The 19,937-nt window shown below is 37.9% G+C and overlaps 1 pseudogene; it reads right to left on the bottom strand.

Moving 5' to 3' along the window:
• Positions 1-835: 835 nt before the first annotated feature.
• On the bottom strand, positions 836-2,306 carry LOC137732871 (RING-H2 finger protein ATL13-like; annotated as a pseudogene).
• Positions 2,307-19,937: the final 17,631 nt, after the last annotated feature.

The following is a 19,937-nucleotide window of genomic DNA, read 5'->3' as shown; positions in this document are numbered from 1 at the left end:
GGTAAACCGAACCGTACAGTTCTAGTAATAAATTTAAGCGGAACCACACCAAATTAAACCGTTGATATTTTTCTGTTCCGATTCCGGTTTAAGGGTGGAACTGCATCGAACCGCACCGTATCCACCCCTAACTAGAAGGCTTTTAACATCAATGATTTTCAAACCCAGGGGCCCGTGGAACTCTCAAACTCCACTTACCAGTGTACTACAAGCTATTTATTGGAAACATTAACAATACATATATATTATCAAATTTCAGGATGGGCCTAGGCCATTACTGATCTCCATGTGGCTCTGCCACTGATGTAATATGTTATTGTTTCAATTAAAAAATAACAGTGAACACACAATTAGCATTAATTTTGACTATGGATAAATAAAATGAGACGTTGCAGGCTAGTAGGAGGGCGGTGAGCATCCACCAAAGTTAATGGCGGTGCTTAATCGTGGTTTTGTAGCCCTAATGATGCGTTTTCCTCTAAAACCACACTGCAAAACGCAGATTCCGGCTCCCGAAACAACTCGGGAAACTAACGGTTGTCAAATAAAATTATATAAATCTCGAGCACACCAACGTTTGAAGTAGACACGCAACAAACAAATCAAGCAACAAAATCCAACTCTCAATCCCAATTACTACGAGTCTATGAGATAAAACATTTTGCATCTTTCGACAAGATAAATGCCAAAATTTTTGTGTTAATATCTCTACTCAAAGTCTGCTTCATTTCCCAATTACACAAGACCAAAACTTACCTTCCAGAAAGCAGTAATCAAAGATAATAATTTATCCATCTAAAAAATCAAAATCAAATAAATTAAAAATAAATAAGTACTAAGAAACACTAGGATCAAGTGATGAATGAACAACTTTGTTCAAATCAAATGTCTTCCCGTAAGCCACACCAGCGTCCTCCTTGCAAAAGATGGTGGATTTGCTTGTGAATCCAAACTGTTACAGCTAACATTCTCCTCATCACAACCCATTTCACTCCCTCCATTTTTGTACCTCCCAATGTCAGTCTATGAAATTGCCCTACTCTCACTCCCAACATTCTGCCTTCGCTCCCTCCTCTGCCGCCACCGCACTCTGGTGCACTGGAAAGCGAAATGAAAAGGCCCTTCGTGACGAATCTGCCGCCCCATTTGGCTTCTCCTTCTTCCCCATAAGCCAAATCTTCGATATCGAGAAGCTCTCCCGCATGCTCCTCCCAATGCCATTACTGCCACTGCCATTAGTACTACTAGCACCAGTTCTAGTTCCTTGAGTTTCAAGGCTTCCAATTGCTTCAACCCCACTAAACTTGAATTCTCTCTTCGACTCACAATCGCATTCCGACATTGCTTGCCTTTTCATCGAGGCTCTAATCGGTACTCGCAATTCAGATTTGTCATCCATCACATACGCAAATGAGCCCATAGAAAAGCACCTCCTTGAATCCACATTGCTGTCACTACTCCCCTCACCCCCACTATCCACATTTCTGAACTTCCCAAGCTTCACAGGCACTACCTTTTTCCCAGAATCCACCATCACCGCCGTGTTAGCCTCATTTTTCGCCACAGTTTCGCAAGATTTGTATGACAACCCCAATTCAATATCTCCATGAAAACCCAGATTGGAAGTGAGTCCATCTCTATCAGAGACCATCTCTCTGGAACTGTCACTCCCAGATTCAAGAACACGAACAATGGGTGAGCAGCCATTGCTGCGCGAGAAATCAGGGAGCAAAGTAGCTCTACAGAGAGGGCAAGTGGAGTGAGACAAGAGCCAAGTGTCAATGCACTTCATGTGAAAGGCATGGCTACATTTGGGGAGCAATCTAAGGTTATCCTCAGCCTCAAACTCATACAAACAAACAGCACAATCAAAAGGGTTTTTCAATCCAATGATGGCTTTGTAGTGGAAGACAGGGAGGCCGTCTATGAAGGACTGGTCGACGCCTGCATCATGGAGGCGGAACAGTTGCTGCAGTTGCCCTTGGAGAACTGTCACACTCTCCAAGTCCTCTGAATCTCTGGCTGGAGGCCTCAGGAGGAATCTAACAAGGAGGTGGAGCAGCACAGAAACAAAGAAAACAGTGGCTACTATTATGATTATTAGCAGTATGCTTGGACTCACTTTATTCCCAAAACTCAAACTATTTGATTGGAGATTTGGGGGTGGGGGAGGAAGCTGAGGAACAAAGTATGGTGGGAATGTGGGAATTGAAGAAACCCCATTTTCTTTGATTTCAAGGAGCTTCCACGTCCACACCATTTTTTGTTTTTGTTTTTTCCAAGGACAAAAGGTTGGGTTTGGAACAATGAGCTCCCCAATATTGCAGCTTTGAGCTTCAGGCAGCTAACTGAAGAACCCCATCTGGTATGCAAAGCTGGAAAGAAGTCCGAGTCCAAAACATCCACACCCCAGAAAGTTGTATAGGCTTGGTGTCATGTGTTGCAAATTGAAATATTGAGAGAGAGAGAGAGAGAGAGAGAGAGAGAGAGAGAGAGAGAGAGAGGAAATATTGAATGTGAAAGACGGAAATAAATGGTGACACAGGTGAGATTTGAAAAGCCAATAAATCCACCAACCTGCAAAATTATAAATGGCACATTAGGTAGTCACTCACATTATTTAATTTAAAATTTTTAGAACATGAAATCATGCTCTTCATCAAATGCAAGGCTCTTCTTCTTTAACTTGTTCTGGTTGACTACAAACCAAACCTGCATCAACCCCAATGCAACTTACCTGGAAATAATGCTAGAAGTCTTCAGAAAGTTATGTGAAACTATAATTCTTAAATGGATTTTCTTTATTTGGTTAACATATTTTAATAACCTTTGTTATGGGTAATACTTAGATAGACAAAATATTTAGACAAATTTCCTAAACTAAATGACATAAAAGTTGATGATTGGATTATGACTTAAGCGTTGATAAGCATGCACATTCCTATTGGTAACACATAATTTAGTTAGCAAATTTTATAAATTTAATTTTCCTAACATTACCCATTTTGTTATTTCTGATATAATTCTTTCCATTCTATTCAATCATCTCTCCTATTTGAAAACTGTAAGTCCCTCTTCAATAATGGAGGACTAAATATAGTGCTTGGTTATGTTTTAGTTTTCTAAAATTGAAATTTTATTGTGAGATTATGCCCACCTCTTCTTCTTAGTGAAGATAATATTATTTGTTCATTTATGATCGAACTTTTCTATATTGAATAATGCAAGGCTATAAATTTTATTATTTTTTATTTTTTTTGCAAAGTTAGTTTGCTTTTGGCCTACATATTGCATGTCCTGGAATCAGTTAGCCTGACTTTTTTAGGCCGATGTCTTTTAGCTCTTTGGTTGAAGATTTATTGTGCCAATCTTAAAATTAAATGTGGTCTATAATTTTTAACTGGAGATAACCTAAGTCGATAAATACATTAATAATGGATAACCTTTTTTTTTCTTTCTAGGTATTTGCTCAGTAGATTAAACCTGCAAACTAAATTATGTGTCATTAATAAAAAATAAGAACGTTCAACATTTAAGTAATAATCAAATCTTAAATGTTCACTTCATTTAGTTTAATGTACAATAACCTCTCTAGTATTATTCAAAATGATAAATGTGATAAAAAGTTAAAAAGTCAGAAGAAAGATAGGTACAAACAATAGTACGTTTTAGAAATATTGGAAGGGGGAGCTTAGGATTGCGTGTATTTTAGTGATGTAGAGTGAGTGGAGAGTTCTGCGATAGACCAGCAAAGGCAAAAAAAAAAAAAAAAACAAAACAAAACAAAAGGAAAGTGACATTTTGTTTAACTTTTCTTTGTGGATTTTGGTAATGGCATTTTGTGCCGCTTAACCATTTTAATTATTCATCTATAGAGTGAAGTTCGTAAAAAGAATCTATAGAATGAGATTAAACAGTTTTTTTTTCCGACGGTAAAGAACTTATAATTCCCACCACAACTTTATAATTTTTTAACTTTTATATTTCGTCATTTTTTTTTTTTTTGCTACTTGACACACTCTGATCAAGACCAGGGCATGCTGGCCGTCACGTGGAAGTGACGTAACCATGTGCACAGTGCAGAAGCTAATAAAATAATAATAAAAGTAGTACGAATATATATAAAAAAAAAAAAACAAGCTCAACACAAAATAATAACAAACATGTACAAGCGTAAGTGTAGACACAAAGTTCAGAGCACGACGACCTAAAGCAGTCCGGAAGAAAATGACACTACAAAAGCACACCCGAAGGTGGTCCTACACTGGTAGTAGTCTGTCAGATATGCCGGGGAAAACCTTAGGGAAGCCACCAAACGTGCTAGCCAACTAGAACCTGGAGGAGCGCAAAACAAAAGCGTGAGTGGGCAAAAACAAAGCTTTTCAAAAACCATTTCATAAATAAGTTCTAACCCCTCGCCGTAAAACCTGTATACTTCCCAGAAAATAGAATATATATAAATATAAATCATGCTCGGAGAGTATGCTATGCCAAAACCTCAAAGTAAAATGCAAGTGCTCAGGTAACAACACATCAATGTCATATAATCTGTCAACTGGAGTCACCTAACGTGACCTATACGGCTGAATCTAGAGCTTAAATCTCCGTCTCACTAACTATACCTGCACACGAGTCGGAACCACCTAAAGTGGTCTGTACGACAAGCCTGGTGTAATATAAGTACGCTCAAGTGCTACGATCACGTGAAGGCTGGGCGAATAATCGCGGGTCACCTACGAGTCGGAACCACCTAAAGTGGTCTGTACGACAGGATTGTGCACCTAACTTGGATCCAAGATAAGTGTGTGGTGCGGGATGTGAACATCACGTGAAGGACTGTGCCCAACTCTGGACGGGAGCACTAACACCGGGGGTGCAGGTTATGAGCTCTCTATGCATCTCAAATCACTACTGAACGTAAACATAAATCATAACTCACCTGACACTTACCTATGCGTCCGCAGCACCAAACATATATAAACATATACGATTCATAATGCGTAAATAAATGACAAACTATAAGCATGGCTTATAAACGAATAAACGTTTCATTTCACTTTCTGGGAAAAGTATAAGTATATAGGTATATACGGAAAACCAAAAGCCCACTCACTGGTATGTGGAAGGGTCGTAACCCCTTTGCCTCGAGTGACCACGCTCGTCCTCGGGATAGGTATCACCTATATGCGAAACAACTATAAAAACGTTAATTTTTAAAGCACATAACAAACCTTAAGAAATAACTTCTCATACAATGCTCAAATGGGGTGTATGAATACACCAACGTGATCTACTCAACCTCAGGAACATCCCCATATTTTTAGAAAAAATTTTCACTGTCGCACACGCTGGCCACGCGCAGGCACGTGCCTGGCACGCTGACGGCGTTAGTTAACGCCGTCAGGAATATTCTGTTAACTTTAACGGATTCCGTCAACGGCGTTAGGAATATTCCGTTGTCTTCTCCGGCGAGGCTCCAGCGCCGGAAAATCGAGAAAACTTCAAATCGTCCTATCTTCTTCGTTTTTCAACCAAATTTCACAAAATTGGTACCAAAATGAAGCTTACAACGAGAGGAACAAGTTCATACCACTTTCAAGTGCTAAAATCCACGAAATCTTGCCGTGAAAACGCCACCAACTCCGGCCAACCTCGAAACTCGCGATCCCGACGCCCAAAACCTTCAAACGAACCACCCCGAGCCTCCTAAGGACCTCACCAAGCTTCCTACAAGCTTGAAATTCCCAAAAACATAAGAATTTACGTGTGCATGAACAGTGACAAAAATCGGGTATCCCGAGTTCAATGTGAAAACGAAGGTATCCTTACCTGAAATGGGTATGGTTGAACTCCTACGGACCTCACGAGCATGAATATGTACTTTATTTCTTTGATCTGTGAAGATTACAAGGGTTTTGGGGTATGTCCGTACAATGGGAATGAAAATGGGGAAGGGAAATGGCACAGGACAGGGTGCAGGGACAGGGAAGGGTGAAGGAAAAGTGTAGGGAAATGTGTATGGTCCACAACCAGCCACACCAAGCTCAAAACAACCACAGAACGTAAAAATCACACTAGGGGCAAAATCGTCTTTTCACGCGTACGTTTTAAAAATTTTCGGAACGGGCTGTCACACTACTAATTTTGGAATTAGTTTATATATATCTTGTTTAATTTTTATGAGCATTTTGATGTAAAAAAATTTCAAATTCCGAAACAAGAATTTGGTGGTAAAATATGAGAAAATTGATTTTTTTTATTATATTTTTTAATTTTTTTTATGGATTAGTGAACAAATGGATGGGTATAGAGTTTTGGTGTTGGATTTGATTTGAATTAATTAATAATATTATTACAATCCTTAAATTTAAATTTAAGATGCTGTATATTTTTATTACTGTTGAAATTGATTAAATTGAATTTGAGTCTTTGAATTAAAAAAGAGATGCAGTTGGACGCGCCATATTGGATAAAAACCCAAGAGGCACAATAGCCAATGGATGGTGATGGCACGACAATCTCAACCGTGTAAAGGTTGTTGCTGGTGCACTTGCTCGTCAATAATTTGTCTACTGGTGCGAGATTTATACGCACACAAATTAAACCCTCTTTTTGTCAATTGTAGTGAAGAATGTAAGTAGGGATCGTTCTGGACCGGGGATTAGGAGGGATTGCAAATCTCTTGGAAACTGACTCAAAAACTTAAAAACACAGTTTAAAACACTAAACTAGACTCAAAGAATACAAAATTAAAGTTTAAAACACTAAGACAAACCAAAAACTCAAAATGCTTTAAAAACACAAACTAAAATGATTTCTAACTAAATTGACATTAAAGTAAAGGGGGATTTAAGTTTATACGAAAATTGAAATAACGAAACAAGTTAAATAAACTAGACAGAATAAAAAATATGTAAATATGAATATGATGAAAGTATGGATGAATGGATGCTAGCCAAGGGGTTCATCTCCACACATGTTACACTTGCATAATAAAATGATTTCCAATTGCGTTTCAATAAATCATTAATTCTCAACACTCCAAGTTAATTAGATCCGCTTAAATTAACCTTCAAATATTCCTAACGTTATTGAATTGGATGATTGCATACGACAACCCAAAACATTCCCCACAAGTCCCCTACATGATTGCATAATAGAGATACAAGCAAGAATCATTACGCTCTATGAAGATTATAAGTTTTGACGAGGCATTCGTTACTATGGAATACGCATGAAACTTATGCCAAGAATTCGTTTAACGCGATTGTTTATAAGCAACCTCCACTATTTGTGAATATAAGTTCGTAACTATTAGGTGAAACTCACTTGTATTCTAGCGTCATATTCATGCATGAAAATTAAGTGTGCACTCTCAATAAACATACATAAATAAGTTATCAATCAAACGGTTAAACAAATTGAATCCACAACTTATGAAACGCAATTAGAAGTAATCAAATCAAAATGCAAACATAAACATATATTTCGAATCACCCCCTAGCTAAGGGGGGTTTAGTTCCTCATACAAAACAAAGAGAATTAAAATTAAACATTGAAATCAAAGAAACACCTAAACATTCCAACAACTCAAACTTGAATTGTATGAACGTTTAGGCCCTCTTCTCTTCCTCTTTATTGTAGCATAAGGTCTAAGGATAGTTGGTTTGGGGGAATGGAAGTGTGGAATGGAGTGAGGAGTGATGGAAATGGAAAGATGGTTTTTGGATTCTAAGGGAGACTCACGGCTAAGAGAGAAAGGGATGTGTTTGTGGTGTGTTGTGTATGAAAATAAGATGTCTTTGAATGAATGAATGCAAGGGTATTTATAGGAGTAGTGGAGGGAACATATGGCTATGTCATTTGTAGGTGAAGTAGGTGGATGTTGTAGGTGAAGTAGGTGGATGTTGTAGGTGATTATGAGTGATAAGTGATAAGTGTATGATATGTTAAGTGATAAGTGAATGATTATGATAAGTGATAAATGAATGTATGATATGATAAGTGGTGAATGATATGTGGTGAATGATAAGTGGTAGTGTTTAAGTATTTAAAATAGGGAACAAAGCCCTTCCTTGCATGGCAAGGAAGGGAGACACAAGGAAACACACGACAATGTCCTAAGGTTGCTAGGAATGTTGTTTTTGTGTTCTAAAATGCGTAGGAGTTTTCAATGATGCTCAAACATGAGGTCTTTTTAGGATTTAACTTTCCTACTTCAAGTCTTCAATTTCGTCCATCCTTTTGGCTCCAAGCATATGATATCCATTCCAATCTCTAATTTGCTCCAAAAGGCTCCAAAAGGCATCCTTTTGCATACTTTGCCCTTAGAACCTGAAAACACACAAAAGAAGCATAAAGAACTAAAATAACTAAAGAAACATAACATAAATGTACGAGAACAAGCCATTTAAGTCGCATAAATATGCTCCTATCAAATACCCCCACACTTAGCTTTTGCTAGTCCTCGAGCAAAACAGAAAAACAAAACAAAAAGAACAAAACACAACGTACACCTTCCAACAATCGTATCAGGGACTTCCAATGCACATGACAAATTAAAAATCATTATTCTCACAGATTTGAGCCATCTTTACACTTAAGTACATTCTTACTCATAGTCACCACATACTAGTTCACAATTAAGCATTTAAAACCATGTTTTGAATGTAGTAACATGCCTTAGAGAATTCCCTCAATTTCTTACTAGATGTACTCTCGTTTTTCACACAAATTTTCTGACTACACACCCTACACTAGGTATATGTGAGAAGATTGATGTAAACATGTAGACGAACACTCACATATGTTATAATAAGGAAAGCATTTTCTGGAGTTAATAAGCATGTTTAGATATGATCTCATGAATGGAATGCTACTACTTAGACGCGAGAACCAGTGACACCATAAGCCCATACCAAGTTCCAACTCCACAAATTGAAATACACAACACTCAAGATAGAAGTCAAGGGTTGTAACGGGGCTTGGGGTATGTGGATAACAAAGAAGGGATATGGAAAACAAAGGTTTTTAAAGAAATAGTGAGCAAAGCATTTGAATCAACTTAGAATTCACTTTTGAATGAAAACTCAACTTTTGAACAAAAAGGGAGAGTTTAGACAATTTACACCCAGAATTGGTGTTTTGGAACCTTTCTTCAATCACTTATTCTTTCATTTTTTTCTTTTCTCTTTTTTTTTTTTTTTTTTTTTTTTTCTTTTCTTTTGAATCTCAAAACATCAACACTTAAACATTCTCTCCCCCACACTTATTTTCTTTCATAATGTAACTCAAAAGGAATTCAATTAAGTCATGCTCACTATCTTTTAAGAACAAGGGTGGGGATTGTCCTAAACTAGGCTAGGTGAGGAAAATGTGGGTAAACAAAGAATAAAGGCTAAACAAGGCTCAACGGGGTTAAAACTTACAACATATACGAAGTATGGGAAGTAAGGCTATTTGGCTATGGTGGTGGTCACTACACAACTTCTTCTTGAATATGTGTTATGCAAATCAATAACATGCTTTGAATGAAATGGGCATGAGTTCTAGCATTTGGAACTATATGATGAAACGCCTTCTAAGTAGTAACCAAGCAAAGAATAATGAGATCATGCAACGACTTTAGAAAACAAGAAATCACAGATTAAACTCTCCAAAGAACGTTATAGGCTCAAGTCTCTCAGGGTTGTAACGTTTGTTTGAGTTCCTTCCTTCAAGCATGTTACAAAAACGAATTTTTTTTCTTTTATGATTGCATGTGAAGTCATACATTATAACCATAACCAAGCATATACCAAGAGTAAATCATACTTTTCTCTATGTTTATAACTCTTTCTAACCGTCATGCAATTATAAACCAAATCCTTATCATTGTGTTGGAAGGTACCCTAAGACACAAACACACAAAAACGACTCAAAACACTCTTTTTAGGGTTTTTAAAACAAGTTTTTCAAAATTTTATGTGATTTTCGGAGTTATAAAACAAAACACACTAAAACACTCTAAAACAACTTAAAAACACCTTAAAACAGCAAGGAACAACATTTGAAGTTATGGGTGATAAAATCCCACGAATTTGCATTAAATAAACTTAGTTACCCCCCCCCCCCCCCACACTTAAATCAAACATTGTCCTCAATGTTTTAAGCATATGGTTCACACAAAACATAAGTAAACACACAAAAAACATTTAAACATACTAAACATGGCAGAATGTAATTAACAAAGAGAAGAGTTTAGAGACGCAAATCTGGTTATAGAGTGTAAATTCCATCTTCTCCTTGGTAATTGCATTGAGGCTTTTGATCTTTGTGATTCCACAGGCTTACTCTTGAACTGGTTTCTGCCCATCGTTGATTTTCCTTTGTGCTACTTCTTGAACTGGGCAGCATGATGGTTCATTTGGTCTCCCCCGAAGGTCTGAGCTTACCCCTTTGGTCTGTTTCTTTGTTCAATCTTTCCAATTCGTATTGAAAAGGGTTGGAGGATAACTCAGCCTATGTTTGTCTCCACATGCTTCAATGTATCATTTTCACTTGCCTTACTTGCTCCCCTTTGCAGAAGTGGTCCCTTCTCCGGAAGTGTATCAACCGTTGAAGATGACTACTCGAGAGCAACGCTAGGTAAGCAATCAGGAATAGATTCCAGGCAGTTGGCTCCAGATCGGAAGATTGACTCCAAGTGCCGGCTGATTGCTTCTTTTACTTTGCCATGCGAGTAAGAACAAGGACAAAGAAAAAGACAGGGAAAGAGCATGATATGAGATACTTTTGCTTTTGACCTTGATGATATGAGATACCTTTGCTTTTGAAGAAGTGGTGCATGAATCAGCACATGTATTTCCTCCTGGGTCATCTTTACTCCAGGCATCTGGTATCATCTTTGGGGAAGAAGAAAAAATTTAGTATTTCGAAAGGCTTTGCTGGGAGTGCGCCCTCAGAGGTGAGGGAGAGTTGGGCATTTTCTTCAGGTTTGTCCTGCCATAAAAGACGAAGGTCGACATATATAGAGATAATATCAAGTGGTGGTACTTTTTACCCTTGTCGACAAACGTTTTGATCCCGCAATTCCGGCTTTTTGAAATAGTGGCGCCTCTTCGATCTCTGAATACGCCTCTTCGATTTCTGAGCAGGCGCCCCTTCGATTTCTGAACGACGCCCCTTCGCTTTCTGAACGACACGTGGTAGTGCAGATGCGGCTCCTTTTGACAAAGCTGCACGCGTCTTCTGAAAAGCAGAGAAAGCGTCGCCGAACTTTGCGCTTGTCGGCTAAAGATATGTAGTTGCGGTGATGGCCTCCACATGTTGTCTGAAAAGAAGAAATCTTTTGACAAAGTTGAACGCGTCTTCTGAAAAGCCGAGAAAGCGTCGCCAAAATTACGCCTGAAATTCCGGTTTTTTGAATCGGTGGACGCGCCTTGGCTTTTTTATTGAGCTATCGATCACCACAACAAACACTCTCTGAAGATTTCCCATTCTTGAAGATCGACTCCGGCCTTTTGAAATTTAACTCCATCCCTTTTCTTTGAACACTTTTGAAAAATGGCAAACTCATCGAACCTTAGCTTGGAATTGAGCCTTAGCAGTGATACGGGCGCGTCGCGTCAAGGTAACGTATGACGCCCTTCTTTCTTATCTTCTAACGGTCTTCTTACAGGTGAAGACTCCGTGATGCAGGACGCCACAACAGCTACAATAGTAGCTAGGAACCTCCTCACTCCAAAAGATAGTAGGCTGCTGTCAGGACGGTCCGATGAGTTGGCCGTTCAAGAGTCCCTCGCACTTAGTGTTCAGTGTGCGAGTTCTGTGTCCAACATGGGCCAACGCCTGCTTGCCCGCTCCCGTCAGGTGGAATCATTGATGGCAGAGGTGGAGAGTCTTAAGCAAGAGATCCAGCAGCTTAAGTACGAGAATAGAAGTTTGCATGTGCTTGCAAATAACTATTCGTTGGGCATGAAGAGAAAGCTTGATGAGCTGCAAGAATCTGAGGGTCGAATTCACAGTGACCGTCAAAGGCTTGCGGCTTGTCTCCAGAGGCACATTTTTCCTGGGTCATCCAGCGCTTGGCCAAGTATTGAGGCCTGGAATGCTCTAGCTCCGATGGCTTCTGCTCCGATGCCTCCCGCTTCTATGCTTCCCGCTTCTGCGCCTTCCGCTCCTATTCCTTCAGCTTCGACGCCTCGTAGCGGGGCTTCACGTAAACATCCTATGTGAAGGCTCCATCTTTCTCCATGTTTAGTATCTTTTTTTTTTTTTACATAAATAAAATCAAACGGCATGAAATTTATCTTTGAATGGGCGGTGATACTTGAAATGATCCGGTAATAGTTTAAATTCCAGATTGGGTGCCTGAATCATTAACCACATGTTAGTATAAAAGAAAATTGAAATTCGGGGAGGCAGCTTACCTGTGTGCTCCAAAATGAACTCCAAAATAAACACCCCTTCGAAAGTGATGACTTGTCCCGTGTCATAAAATCCAACTTCCTTGGGAATTGTGGTTTCAAATATGTCCTCTTTGATGCCTTCTACATCTTCTCCAGCCACTACCTTCTCTTGAATCATTCTTCTTGGTGTACAAAGTCCTTTGAAGAATTCAACACCATCTAAAACTTGCTGTGTTGCACCAAGAATTTGAATAGCATTTTGCACCTTTGGGAAGGCTTCCACGATGTCCTTTTTACTCTCTTCTTGGTTGGGAATCAAAAACCTGCTAGGAAAAGGGACATTGGGTGGAATAACATCAGAATAACATGGAATTGGGACGTGCTTACTGGTGGTGGGTGGTTTAGAGGGCTTAGGGGGCTGGGGCAAGGGTTGTTCTACCCTTGCCGTGTGCATGTCTTCTTCCTCCTCCTCAATTAGCAGCTCTTCATCCACTTCTAGGCTATGTTTGGACATTTTTAGGTCAGCTCCAACCTCCATAGCACTTCCCAAAGTGATAGCATTATGGATTTCAAAATCTTCCTTCGAGTTTTCAATAGTTGAGTTGGAAAGTTCACTTTGCTCTTGAATTTGTTTCATGAACTCCATAATCTGCCCAAATTGCTCGTCCAATTTACCCAACTTCTTGTCTTGATTTTGTTCGTCCTGTGTCAAAGAGGTTAGTAATTGAAAATTTTTATCATTATCCATGGACATACTTGAACTTGATTGGAATTGTTGTGGGGGAGGTTGTGGTGGCTGCATAGGTGTTGTATTGAACTCCTCATATGGTTGCCAATATGCTTCTTGTTGAGCCTCCTTGGCTTGATTTTGTGACCCCTGCGCCAAAGAATTTATTTCATTAAGAATTTGAATATAATCTATTGGCGAACTTGAATTTAATTGAGCATATTGCATATGAAGTTGTGGTGGCTGCATAGGTCTTGAATAGAACTCCTCATATGGTTGCCAATATGCTTCACGTTGAACTTGTTGATCTTCCCACCATATAGAGTTTGAATGATCCCTCCAATCTCTTTGTGGACATTGATTGGCTTGAAATCCTTGCCTATATGAAGCACCAAATGTAGGGACACTCTGCATTGTGGTCCTTTCGGCATACGGCAACAATTTAGAAGTAAGATTTGCCAATTGAGCTTGAATGCTAGCAAAATCCATATCTTACTTCTCTAGTACCTAAAATCAAAGAAAGAGAACTAAATCAAATATCAAAAGTAACAACAAACAAAGAAAACAACACTAAGTTAGAAACTAAAACGAAAACAACTAAACCAAAAAAAAAAGAAAAGAACCAAGGGATTAGCAAAGTTGCTAATCCCCGGCAACGGCGCCAAAATTTGGTGCGAGATTTATACGCACACAAATTAAACCCTCTTTTTGTCAATTGTAGTGAAGAATGTAAGTAGGGATCGTTCTGGATCGGGGATTAGGAGGGATTGCAAATCTCTTGGAAACTGACTCAAAAACTTAAAAACACAGTTTAAAACACTAAACTAGACTCAAAGAATACAAAATTAAAGTTTAAAACACTAAGACAAACCAAAAACTCAAAATGCTTTAAAAACACAAACTAAAATGATTTCTAACTAAATTGACATTAAAGTAAAGGGGGATTTAAGTTTATACGAAAATTGAAATAACGAAACAAGTTAAATAAACTAGACAGAATAAAAAATATGTAAATATGAATATGATGAAAGTATGGATGAATGGATGCTAGCCAAGGGGTTCATCTCCACACATGTTACACTTGCATAATAAAATGATTTCCAATTGCGTTTCAATAAATCATTAATTCTCAACACTCCAAGTTAATTAGATCCGCTTAAATTAACCTTCAAATCTTCCTAACGTTATTGAATTGGATGATTGCATACGACAACCCAAAACATTCCCCACAAGTCCCCTACATGATTGCATAATAGAGATACAAGCAAGAATCATTACGCTCTATGAAGATTATAAGTTTTGACGAGGCATTCGTTACTATGGAATACGCATGAAACTTATGCCAAGAATTCGTTTAACGCGATTGTTTATAAGCAACCTCCACTATTTGTGAATATAAGTTCGTAACTATTAGGTGAAACTCACTTGTATTCTAGCGTTATATTCATGCATGAAAATTAAGTGTGCACTCTCAATAAACATACATAAATAAGTTATCAATCAAACGGTTAAACAAATTGAATCCACAACTTATGAAACGCAATTAGAAGTAATCAAATCAAAATGCAAACATAAACATATATTTCGAATCACCCCCTAGCTAAGGGGGGTTTAGTTCCTCATACAAAACAAAGAGAATTAAAATTAAACATTGAAATCAAAGAAACACCTAAACATTCCAACAACTCAAACTTGAATTGTATGAACGTTTAGGCCCTCTTCTCTTCCTCTTTATTGTAGCATAAGGTCTAAGGATAGTTGGTTTGGGGGAATGGAAGTGTGGAATGGAGTGAGGAGTGATGGAAATGGAAAGATGGTTTTTGGATTCTAAGGGAGACTCACGGCTAAGAGAGAAAGGGATGTGTTTGTGGTGTGTTGTGTATGAAAATAAGATGTCTTTGAATGAATGAATGCAAGGGTATTTATAGGAGTAGTGGAGGGAACATATGGCTATGTCATTTGTAGGTGAAGTAGGTGGATGTTGTAGGTGAAGTAGGTGGATGTTGTAGGTGATTATGAGTGATAAGTGATAAGTGTATGATATGTTAAGTGATAAGTGAATGATTATGATAAGTGATAAATGAATGTATGATATGATAAGTGGTGAATGATATGTGGTGAATGATAAGTGGTAGTGTTTAAGTATTTAAAATAGGGAACAAAGCCCTTCCTTGCATGGCAAGGAAGGGAGACACAAGGAAACACACGACAATATCCTAAGGTTGCTAGGAATGTTGTTTTTGTGTTCTAAAATGCGTAGGAGTTTTCAATGATGCTCAAACATGAGGTCTTTTTAGGATTTAACTTTCCTACTTCAAGTCTTCAATTTCGTCCATCCTTTTGGCTCCAAGCATATGATATCCATTCCAATCTCTAATTTGCTCCAAAAGGCTCCAAAAGGCATCCTTTTGCATACTTTGCCCTTAGAACCTGAAAACACACAAAAGAAGCATAAAGAACTAAAATAACTAAAGAAACATAACGTAAATGTACGAGAACAAGCCATTTAAGTCGCATAAATATGCTCCTATCATCTACCTATTGGAATCAAATTTGCGCACCTCCATAAGCAATGGTTGAGCATAAATTCGTGTGGTTTTTGGAACAACCTGCAAAACAGTAAACAACCGTAAGAAAGACCAAAGAGAATGATTTGAGATTCTCCGACGATCAAGTTAGTAAATGATTTGAGATTCAAGCAGTGGGCAAGATAATTCAAGTGGATAGATTTCATTACCATAGTTGAACCTTAAATGAGTGTATGTATACAATGGGAGAGTGACCTTTTTAGGATAGAATCCTTGTTCTAAGCTGGGAGAATCCAAAAGGATATCTAGTAAATAGATATTGCATTCCCTTAAGAGTGTGATTACTTGCGGCGCATGCGTATCCCTAGATTGTAGGGACTCCAATATATATAGGATGTGATTGAATCCATATCAGAATCATTTGATACAACTCTACCCAGAGCTGGTAGTTCATGACCGGACTTTTAAGGTAGCAGTATTCAGATCAACCTTACTCCGGTCCTAAAAAATCATGGTCCCACACTATCCAAACAATCATTCTGCATGGGGCCCACTGATAAGCTTATATTTATATATATTTTTATATCAAATTCACTTGTCTTTTCTTAGTTAGTTCCTTATTTTTTTGAGTTATTTACTTTGTTTTTGTGTTTTGTAGGATTTGTCAAGCAAAGAAAAGAAAATAGCACTAGTGGGATTTTAAGTAACAAATTCGTCAAAACTGCCTGTACAGGTCAGCTGACTTTGGAAGCAAGTTGCGGACAACTCAGAATGAATTAGAGAATGAACCTTATATGCTTGGAAAGCTACGGATGTCTATTTTCTGGAGCATTTCATGGATTACTAATATCATGTTTCTAGAAGAAGTTATGATCATTTTAATACTGAAAGGTTCCCAAGAGGCTGAGCAGTTTGTAACTGACAAGAAAGCATTGAAAGCAATAAATCCAATAAAACTAGCAGCCAAAACTGATGCAGCCAAGACCAAGCCAGCTGACACCTATTCAAATATCAAAGGAAATGGAAAATTAAGTGGGAGTAATGGGCATAAAGGCTGCCCAAAGAGTTACAATTGTTTTAGCATTTCCTCTCACTAATTGTCATCACTAAATGGCTGTTAGTGGGGTGAGTTATGGAGAAAAAACTATGGCAGTAAAAAAGAAGAAAAGGGCTGCAGGTTGCAACGGCAAAGAGTGGAAAAAAAAAGTGAAAAAAAAAAAGATAGTAAAAGAGGAAGGAAAGCAAGGAAAAAAAGGCAAGGCTGCTGCATTGGGGAAGGAAGGAAAGGAAGGAGGAAATCTTGGCATTCTCTTCTTTTGGTTTTATCTTCTCAAACTCATGTCTTTCTTTTGGTTTGATTTGAGAATTATGTGTAACTAATTTTTAGTAGTTAGGGGCTGTTTTGAAGCCCCTGATATGATTGCAAGTTTGTTATGACATTTCGTTTGAATTACTTTTATGAATGGATAAAAATTGGTTCACTACTTGTCTCATTGATGAATTCTTTATGTGTTTTCTACGGATGCATACTTAGTAAGCATATCTAGGATCTAATGCTATGAATATGTGTGTGCCTGCCCTTGTCGAATGAGGACCTACATATGTTCTAGAGTAGTACTTGTTAATTGCAATTAACATGTGAATCAATTTCTAGGATAAGTAAGACAATGCCAGTACTTACGATGCCTTGTGATGACTCAAACTCTTTTTGGTCTTAATGATTTCTACTTGCTAAATCTATGAACATGCCATTCTAGATTGCATGTTAGGGACTAAGTTGAGTTGAAAACACCATTCTCTTAACATACTACATAAGAAAGAGTAATAGGTTGAGTTCTAACATTGAGCCAACTTGAGCATCTTCATCCGGAAATAAAAGGAGTTTGTATGATTATTTGGTGGTGGATAGCAATTCCCCTAACTTGTTTTTCTTAATTTGTGAACTACTTAAAATCTGTTTCTATTCTGTTTTTGTTCGATTTAATTTAAATTGTAAATCAACTCCAAAAATCCCAAAAATTTGTATGAGTGTAGCTCTGTGTGTCTAGTATTTGCATATAAAATTTTGTAGACTTTAGATAAGTGTAAGTCGGTCCAATAATTATTTTTCGGTGGCTGGTCAGTAGGGACAGCAGCCCGGTTTTTGTGACATTTTAAGTAGTTAGATAAAACAAATCTTACTGTTAATAAGGAAAATCAATAGGACATTTGTGTGCTACTTTGTGGTGTGCTTTTAATCCTATCACCCACATTTCCCCCTCTTCACATGTTGCAGTAGCAAGCTATGGCTCATACCGCCACTTGCTTACCTTAACCGTCCCGGGTAGGAGGCAATTCTAGATTCCCACTTCCAAATCCAAAATTCCCCACTTTCAAAACACATCCCTTAGAGAGTTTTTGGGCCCCAATTTTGAAATTGTTTTTTTCAACCCCCTATTAGAGACAGCCTGATAGAATTATAATCTTTAATACAATCAAATTACAATTATAACCTTTAATACAATTATAAACTCTTAGCTAAGGCAAGGGGAAGCCCTAATCATGAGTACCTTAGTTATTTGATTGTCTAATTCATAAATTTCAGATTGGTGATTAATTTTCATTCACTAGTTGAATTGCAATTTTGATATTTGGTTCTTTGTGCTTGACTGTAACCTAGGATTTTGATATTGAAATTATTTCGGACCCTGAATTGGGTTTTATTCATGTTGTGCGAAGGAGAATCATGAACTTATATTTTGATCTGACCGTAGACAAATATTAGTTTGTGTGACTTCTTGAAAATTAGCTATTTGTTTGACGTGACCAAGTTGATAAGTAGTTAATCTGTTTCTCACGGTACTGAATGGATTTCTGCTTGTTTGTATTACTGGACCATGGACATATAAACCGAAGGAATAGTTGAGTTTAAGCCTGACCACAGTAAGATTCACATCTCTTTGAGAAATTATTGGCTTGTGTACTTGACCGCAGACATATGTATGTAAAGAAGTCTTTATCTGCGCAAAGGAAAAAACAATTGAAATGAGAGATCCAGTCATTCGTTCAAAGACATGGCGACTCATTCCATGAGGCTTGGGATCACTTTAATAAATTGCTCATCAATTGTCCTCATCATAATCTACTCATAGATGAAAAGGACCAAGCATTTTATGAGGGATGTTAATGAAGATGAGTGATGAGGAAGCAATTGAAATGTATGAGGAACTTGTAGAGAATTCACATCAATTTAATACAAGGGGACGTTAGACTAAAGAGGGTGCATATGCGACAAGTGCTAATGATGGTATGCTAGCTGAGATGGCTTCCATGAACAAGAATATTGCCACACTAATCAAAACCTTATCACTTCAAATTTCTCAAAAAGCTCTCAAGTCTGATGTATGTGTGACACAACGGAAGTTGCAGGGAAAAAAAATCAAGAACAGTCACGCTTGAAAGAACTCTGGAATACCATAAGTTGTGAAGAAACTCTCATTTCTAAATTTTTGTATTGATTTAAAAGCTGTCTAATACAAGGCATAAAAGCATATTATAAAGACTTGTTTTCAAGAAAATGAAAAGACAAGCAACAATAAATCCTCATTTATTAATAAAGACCTTCTAAACGACTCTTGCATCATCAAGCAGTTTCTTTATGCCTACGTCAGTTTCATCTCCTTGAAAAGAACTCCTCGAGTGATCAGGATATAATGGAACATCGTCGGGATGGAAAGGATGCAGATCAGCAACATTGAAAGTGCTTGAAATCCCCATTGATGCTGGTAAATCCACCACATAGGCGTTGACATTGATTTTGTGCACAATCTTGTACGAGCCAAACTTATGAGGCTGAAGCTTACTGTATTGACGAACTTGAAAACGCTCTTTTCGAAGGAATACCATGATTGAATCACCAACTTGAAAAACCTTCGAGCGTCGGTGTTTATCAACAACAGCCTTGTTTTTGGCATTCGTTTGAGTGAGTTTGTCGGCAACTTCGTTCTTTACTGCTTAAACCCATTCTGCCATATGTTCAGCTGCAACACTCACTCCTGGGCCATGAAGAAGCTTTAAAAGATCTACCACATTATGGGGAATCGAAGTATAAGCAATAAAAAATGGCGACTTGCCGGTTGTTGTATGCACACTACTAATGTAAGCAAATTTGACTTGAGAGAAAACCATATCCCATTACTTAGGTTTATCGACACATACATAACGAATCATATTTCCCAACGTCCGATTGGTCACTTCAATTTGGCCATCCATTTGTGGATGGGCAGTGTTACTCCGATTCAATGTTGTTCTAAA

Source organism: Pyrus communis, chromosome 4 (genome assembly GCF_963583255.1).
Source record: "Pyrus communis chromosome 4, drPyrComm1.1, whole genome shotgun sequence".
In the NCBI taxonomy this organism is placed as follows: domain Eukaryota; kingdom Viridiplantae; phylum Streptophyta; class Magnoliopsida; order Rosales; family Rosaceae; genus Pyrus; species Pyrus communis.
This window is presented reverse-complemented; position numbering and strand designations above follow the sequence as displayed.